The following is an 8,633-nucleotide window of genomic DNA, read 5'->3' on the forward strand; positions in this document are numbered from 1 at the left end:
GGCGGTAGCCAGGTCCTGACAGGCCTTGTTGGTCATGCTAAGGAGACGGGACTTCATATGGCTGTCAGAGGGCCAGCGCAAGGTTTCACCGGGGATTGGCTTTATCATATTCGTATTGTCGACAGCTCACAGGCTGCAGCGTGAAAAGCAGTTTCAAGCGGAATAAGATTAGAGGCAGGAAACAATTTAGGAGACTATTTAATAGTCCAGATGGTAGTTGATGGAGGCCTGAACTCAGACAGTAGGAGTAGGAATAAAGAAAATCGTCTGAAAGGGCTTAGGAGACATAATCATTAGAACGCAATGACTGGCTGGGCGTAAAGAGTGAGAATAGAATCGGTCAAGGATAATTCCCAGGTTTCTGGCATTTTGACTGTCAGGATCATTGTGTTACTAATTCATTTTGAAAAACAGGAGGAGAAACAGATTTGGTTAAAATTAAACTTAAAAAAATAAGAGTCATTACAATAACAGCAAATAATAATAAAGATGGGTGACATCTAATGAGTTTCTACTGTGTCTCTGATTCCATTTTATCCTTTAAAATGTCTACATCTATTATTCCAGTTAATGTTCTAGACATTCTGAAAAATGGATACTATTAATTAGTCCCCTTTGAAAAATGAAGAAACTGGAGGTGTAGTCAGGTTAAGTAACTTGCCAAAACTCACAGACAATGTCCTTAACAAACAGTGTTACTGTTATTGTAGCAAATAGTTTATTAATGTTGTTTCTTTTAACATCTGCTTTAATCTATTGCTATATAACAAAAATACCAAAACCTATTGGCTCAAAACAATAAACATTTATTGTCTCATACAGTTTCTGTAGGTCAGGAATTGGGGAGCAGCTCTGTCAGGTGGTCCTAACTTGAGATGTCTCGTGAGACTGCAGTCAAGGCATCAGCCAGTGTGATGGTCATCTGAAGATGGACCTGGGACCAGAGGGTTCACTGCAAGCCGACTCACTCATGATCTGTATGTGGGCGCTGGCTTTTGGCAAGAGGCCTCAGTTCCTTCCCAGGTGGACCTCTTCATGGGTCTGCTTGAGTGTCCTCATCACACGGCCACTGACTTCCCTGGGGTGAATGATCCAAGAAAGAAAACGATGGAAGCTACGTAGTTTTTGATGTCCTAGCCTCAGAAATCACACACTGTCATTTCCTCAATATCCCAGCAATTACACAGCTCAGCCAGATTCGGTGCGAGAGGGGAATATACAAAGATGAGCCTTAGTGGGGTCATCTTGGACACTGGCTGCCACAGGTCTTTAACCTGGTCTTGGGTCATTAACTCACAGAACCTTTCAGAAGGGCAGTCTAGCGCTCAGCTCATCTGACTTAACCCACAGATAGATTTTTAGAGACAAGCACTCACTCCATCCCCTTAAGGCAATCCTTTATTAATATTGAATCTGTCAACCAACCTTTAGTCAATCTTAAGCATCAGGAAATTTGACAACTGTATCCCCTGACAAGTTCCTTGAGGCCAATAAACCTCTCTTGGTGGTTCACGATGTAGGAGGGCTAGCCTCGCTGGTCCCTGCCTGCCTCCTCCCCGGCCAGTCTCTCCCCATTCACGCATTGCTGTTTCATTGGCCCTTTTCCCCACCTCAGAGTGTTTGAATTTGCAGTTCTCTTGGCCTGGAATTTTTTTACCCTTGCTTCCTCATACTCTCTCTCTCCTTTGGCTTCTTCTAATTCTAGGCTTCAGCCTACACGTCTCTATCTCAGAAAGAACTTCCCTGCTCATGTGGGATTCAAACGGAGAAATTGCCTCTCATAACTGGGGGCCCTGAACCACGTCCTGCCATGAAACAGGGGAAAAGAAATCTGTCCTGCAGGAGGAAAGCCACTCCATTAGCACCCACGTGGGGAAAAGAAGGCACCACTTTTATTGTCATTATGAAGAATAATCAAGATAATTATCAGTATCATTTGTCAGGACTTAGATAATGGTTGTACCCTTGTCCTCATCTCCTTTAAGAATTCATAAAAACAAGAGTGAATAAGAGGGACTTTACTAACGATGTCAAGGGAAGAATGAGAAGAAAACCATCTGAAAATAAATCACCCATAAGTATCCCTGTTCCAAAGCAACTAGAACTAGATAGATTAAGAGTTTGGGATTAATACATACACATGACTATATATAAAGTAGATAAACAACAAGAACCTACTGTATAGCACAGGGAACTATATTCAGTTTCTTTTTCTTTCTTTCTTTCTTTTTTTTTGAGATTGTTGAGTGAAAGTATTAATTTTTCTTTTCTCCTCTGGATTTGAGTCTGGAAATTGGCCTGGAACTAATGACAGAGTCTGAGAATAAAAAGAAGGTCAAGGTGAATGACAGCGTCAAGGCATGGAGTGGGTGAAATTATTTCAAGCTCTAAATCCATATTTGCGTAGAGTGATCCATCCTAAGATTAAACATCCTGTTTTACTTAAGATCTGGTCAGCGTGTGCACACATACATACACACATATCACTTCCCACACACATATTATATAATTCACACATACATACACACACTGTTCCATTTATATTTACTTCTATTATCTACCTGTATCCATTAAAAATGAGTTCACACTGACATCTCTAATTCAAATCCAGTGCCACAGGGGTCATTCTTATTTTCTCTCTTTTACTATTTCTAATTCTGTTACTTGACAGTGAGAAACTTAGCTTCCATTATCCTCAATATATTTGCTTGATCCTTCTATTTGTAACCAGTCTCCCATGTGGCCACCATGCCTCTTCCCCAGTCATAGACACCCTCCTCACCCCACTTGGAATCTGTCACCCACCCCTGTCCTTGGCAGACACTATTCTTATTCGGTCTGGGCTCTGATACTTGGTGCCAGGCTGGTGCTGATCTATCCCCTATAGGGATATCCTCTCCATCCAACTCTGACTCTCACATCCTAAGCTGGGTCACCCTCTGCTGAGTAGTAGCCACAGTGTGGATGAACCAATGTTTTTTAACCATTGTCCTATTGAAGGACATGTTGGTTATTTCCATGGTGGGGCATTACAGATAAAGCTGCTGTAAACAGTTGTGGACATGTTTGGGGTTTTCTTGTTGTTGTTGTTTTTGTTAACATAGGTCTTCATTTCTCGGGGATTAATGTCCAGGAATGCAACTGATGGGTCATATGATAAGAGCATGTTTATTTTTTAAAGAAACCACCAAGCTCTTCCAAGAGTGGCTCTACCAATTTGCATTCCCATGGTCTGATAGCTTTTTCACTGAATTGTTCAGGAAGGGCAGGGTAAGGGAGGGAAGACCAGAGAAGGGAAGGAAAAAAAAATGAAAGGAAAGGGAGTAGTAATCTATTACCTGTGTTTAAGTCTATGCCTGGTTTCTTTAATTTTTTCTTTTGATCTAGATTTCTGTTTTCATACTGTTGACACATTATTTTAATTTTTAGTCCATGGAATATTTTCTTATAAAAGCACTTTTTACCTGTTCTTTTTAGCACTGTTCTTTAATATTTCATTGTTTATATATATATATTTTAAATCCAAATCAAAAATTTTATTGAGGTGTAATAGGCATACAATAAAATTCACCATTTTTAGTGTACAATGCTAAGAGTTTTGACAAATGCACAGAATTGTGTAACAACCACTATTATTAAGATACGGAACATTTTTAACACCTTAAAATGTTCCTTTTTGCCCTTTATAGTCAACCCTTCCTTTACCCACAATTCCTGTCAGTTGATGATCTGTTTTCTGTCCATATTGTTTCACCATTTCCAGAATGTCATACAAATAGAATCATGTAGTATGGAGCTATTTAAGTCTCTTTTCATGCAGCGTATTTGTGTGTGTTAAGGAGTTCATTCATTTTTTTCTTGATGAATAATATTCCGTTACATATAAGTACCAAAGTTCAACTATTTACTAATTGAAATAGACATCACGTTGTTTTCAGGTTTTTTGGATATTTAAAAAAATGAATTTTATAAACATATCCTGATTCCTACAAAAAGTCTTTTATAATATTATTTTCCTTTATAATTTTGTATCCCTTTTTGTTTGCTTGCCATGTCTGTATTCTTGTTTCTAATTATTGTGTTTTTTCTCTTTATTGTCTTATGTCTCATTTGTTTTTGTAGTTGCTTTTAAAAAATCAGCTGTTGATTTTATTTGTCCAGTGTACTTTTGATTTTTAATTTACTTTATTATGCTTTTAGTACTTTTTCATCAGGATTTAAAATTTTCCTTTTCTAAGATCTTTAATTTAATGTTTATTTAATTAACTATCTATTAGCAATAAAATAATTTACAAGCATATGTTTCCTTTAAGAAGAGTTTTCCTGCATTTCAAGGTTTTTGAAAAGTACTTTATTATTTTTTAAACAGATTTTTACTGTGTTCTTAACTTTCTCCTTGGTAAGTATATTATTTAGGAGAATTATATTATTTTTCATGTAATTAGGGTATTTTTGTTATTAATTTCTGTTTTTATCACAACTGATGGCCTAGAGAACATTATGTAAGCACAATAAATAGAATTCCTGCACCTCATTTAATTTATTATAAATATCAATTAATTCTATATTTGAAGATGTCAGGATCTTTTATACAATATTTCATCCACTCAATCTCTCCTATTGACAATGGAGAATTAAAATCTCCTGTATAATTTTGATTCTGTCATCGCCTGTATTTCTAACAAACACATATACACCAGGGCTTTGACACTTGGTTCACGTTCTCCACCTAACTTCTGCCACTTTTCTGGGTGAATTATACATTCCATTTCTTGGTGTCCCTTAATCTCTATTCCAACTCTTACTTCCCTCTCAGCAGCCAACTCTCTTGGCCACATCCTGGACCTTGTTACAATTTGGGACTCCTCTATCTTTGATACCTACTCTCAGACCACATCCTTCCCCACAATTCCTGACTCTCACAAAGCAAAGACTCATCTAACCGAGCCCTGTAGCCTTTCAGCTCTTCTCCTTCTTCTAGTTGGATTTCTTCCTTTTTGGATTCTCTTTCTTCTCAATCCAACTTGACTCTCATTTTCAGCCACTTCAGCGTCTTTCTCACTGGTACCTTCAATTTCCTTCCCCTCTTGTCCTTCTACTCTGTCTGTCCTGCCGATTCTGAACCCTGGGTTAATTCATCCATCTGCCTTCTCTATCCATGAATTATTCAACTACCTTCAGGGGCTGCAGAGTCAGTAAAGATTCTTGACTGACAATGAGAAATCAATTGGAGAAACCAATTCAGAGAAGGAGATTAACATGAGGATTCACATTTGTACCTTCAGAGAACTAAGGGTCAAGAATGTAGTCAAGGTGGGGGACGGTATAGCTCAAGTGGTAGAGCACATACTTAGCATGCATGAGGTCATGGATTCAATTCCCAGTACCTCCTCTAAGAATAAATAAGTGCTAAATAAACCTAATTACCTCTCCCCTACCAAAATAATTAAATTAATTAAGTAAATAAACTTTAAAGAAAAAAGAATGTAGTCTGGCCCTTAAAGGACGAGATTCGGGGCTTCTCTCTTCATTTTCATCTCTGTTGCTCTCTGCCTGACTGCTGCTTTCTTCTTTCATTTTCTCTCTTTAGAACAGCTTTCTCTTCTCCCACAGTCACATGGAAGCTCCCTGATAAACAACTCTTCTGCTAGATGTCAAAACTGATACTGAACTCTCTTTGTCTCTGTTTCAAATTCATAGGGAAAGACCTCTGATTAGACCAATTTGGGCCAGAGGTCAATTCTAGATCGATCAATTAGAGTCAGCAGGGCACGGACATGTTTTGTAAAAATGGCAGCTGCAGACTGTTGTTACCGTGGGATAGTTGTTACCACATGCTCATCCATGAACTTACTGCCAGGGAGGATAGGATATGCCCACGGGGCTTGCCCAGGTTATAGGTACTCATAAAATCCAGTACTGTGGTCAGAGGACTACAAGGTTCTGATTGATCTGGTCTTAGTCATTTGCCCACTGGTAGAGGCTGAAGTAGTCCATGGCCCCCTGGACCACATAAAATTAGAGAAGGTTCTTCTGGATAAAGAAAACCTGACTATCTGACATAGCTGCTAAGTGATAGGGAAGCTGAGAAACTTCCTGGTGCATCGACTTATTCCAAGTTTAATAGATGCAGGGCTAGGCTATGTATGATCTGAGTAAGTTTTTACACAGTATGTTTTCATTGCTCCATTTGAAGTTTTTTAAAAAAAATCTTAGAATCTTAAAAATACCCACATTCATAGCCAAATAGCAAGCTCTTTTTTTTTCAAAGTCAAATATAAATGACTTTAGATTATTTTGGAGTAACCACACCATTGTTTCCCTCCATTAGGCAATACAAGCAACAATCAACTAAATAAATGTGTCACTTGTCTCATAAAACATCATAATTATGTCAGAACAAGTCAACTTCAGGGAATAGAGTTTTGCTTTGAGCAAATTCATTTAGCGTATGAATTCTGCCCATATGTATACATAACATAATTAAATGTATGCTTTGAAAATAAATGCTGTAGTGGCTCAGCGAGTGTCTTTTTCCTAAACATTTCTTCTGCCTCTTTACAAATCATTTATTGAGAAATTAAAGAGGGTAATTACAAGAACACAATAAAGAAAATGACAAAAAGTCTTGTTTTCTTTATTTTGTCCTGGTTTACTTTGCCTTTTGATCTCTGCTTTTACTCTCCTACTGAATGGACAGCCACCCCAGGGGATCTTTGAGAAATTTAGATTCACCAAATAGACCAAATAAGCCCAAACTGAACACTCCCTCTTCTTCCTCCCCTCCTGACTGATGCAGCTTAAACCTGGTTCTCTGTAGCTTCGGGGAGAAAATTCTCATGAAATCGGCTACTGCAAGCGTTATTCTATACTCTGGTAGCGAGTTTCTGACTCGTAAAATCTTTCACGGTCCTTATCATTCCCACCACTCACTCTCAAACAGATTTTCTCTCAGTGGAATTGCAAATCTCTGAATTTCCCCTGCCCATTTATCACTCGTAAGAAATATTTCAGAAAGAAGCCCATGAGAGATGTGGCTAATAGAGAGCTTTTAATGAATGATTCTTTTTAAACCAAAAACCATGAGTATCCTATGGTTAAAAAAAGAAAAAAAGGAGTTTCCGTTTCCACATCTTCCTGGCAGTGACCACATTCTGACACTTGCTAGTGAAATATGTTTCCAGTATATTTTAGTTGACTCTTGATGGTCACTGCTAACGCCTTATTAGAAAGCTCTCGTTTTTTAAGTCACATCTCTCTAAATGTGTTTTTAAAAATAACATCAGCCAGATTTGCAGACATAGCAAACAATCTTATGGTTACTGGGGGAAAGGGGGTGGGAAGGGATAAATTTGGGAGTCTGAGATTTGCAAATGATAACCACTATATTAAAAAATAGATTAAAAAACAAATTTATTCTGTATAGTACAGGGAACTATATTCAGCATCTTGTTATAACCTTTTATGAAAAAGAATATGAAAATAAATAAATATATATATATATGCATGACTGGGACATTGTGCTGTACACCAGAAATTGACACATTGTAGCTGACTATACTTTAATTAAAAAAAAAATCAGCCAAATGTATTTGATTTTTTAAACTAGGTGAACAACTTTTATCTATTCTCAAATATTCATATCTCAGGTGTTATGATATAATGCTTAGGAAATGGTCACCGTTCTTTCTCAGCAATATTACTTCAGTAGTTTCTCCCTCTCTGTACTGAACCATCAATTTCCCCATCTCTAAGTGATTGCTCTCCTTTCGCATATAATCATGCTCTTGTTTCACCTATCTTAAAAAAATTCCTTCCTTTTGATCCCAGTTTTTCCGCTGCTAAGTCCCATATCTCTGCTCCGCTTTGCAGGCAATCTTAAGTGGTCTATATGCCCTGTCTCCAGTTCTCTGCCTTTCTTCCTCCTTGAATCCACTTCATTCAATTTTCATCCCGTCCATTCCACCAAAACTTCCCTTCTAAGTTGCTCAGTTCAGTGATGACTTCTTGGTCTTCATCTTACTTGACCTATCAGCATAATTTGACACAGTTGATCACTCCCTCCTTCATTACATACTTTTAGCATTTGGCTTCTGGGATACAACATTCTTCGTTTTCTTCCTACATCACTGGTTGGTCCTTCTCAGTTTTCTTTACTTCTTCTCACTCATCTTGACATCGGCGTGCCCCAAGCTTCAGTCTTTGATCCTCTTCACTTTTTATATTAATTCTAATTTCGTCTAGTATTTTGGCTTTATATGTTACCTGTAGCCAATAACTCCCAAATGTGTATCTTCAGCCTAAATTTCTCACTTAAACTTCAGAATCATAATTCTAACTGCCAAGTTAACAATCCAACTGGATGCCTGATAAGTTATATCAAGTTTAGTAGGTTTAAAACTGAGCTGCTGGAGCAGTGACAGCTAACAGCAATGAGCACACCTAGTGCTCATATCTTAGTTTCTAAATATAATTTCTCACTAAAAGAACCACAGCTCCTTGGAAAACTGGCGGATTCCAGGGACAGAGCAGAGAAAGTGCAAGATAAGCCTAAAGGGGGGAGGCTATAGCTCAAGTGGTAGAGTGCATGCTTAGAATGCATGAGGTCCTGGGTTCAATCCCCAGTACCTCCT

The 8,633-nt window shown here is 38.0% G+C and overlaps 1 non-coding gene across 1 annotated transcript; it reads left to right on the forward strand.

Annotated features, from left to right (window-relative positions):
• Positions 1-8,559: 8,559 nt before the first annotated feature.
• On the forward strand, positions 8,560-8,633 carry TRNAS-AGA (transfer RNA serine (anticodon AGA)). Its single transcript has one exon. It is a non-coding gene; the product is annotated as a tRNA-Ser (tRNA).

This window comes from Camelus bactrianus, chromosome 20 (assembly GCF_048773025.1).
Source record: "Camelus bactrianus isolate YW-2024 breed Bactrian camel chromosome 20, ASM4877302v1, whole genome shotgun sequence".
Taxonomy (NCBI): Eukaryota; Metazoa; Chordata; class Mammalia; order Artiodactyla; family Camelidae; genus Camelus; species Camelus bactrianus.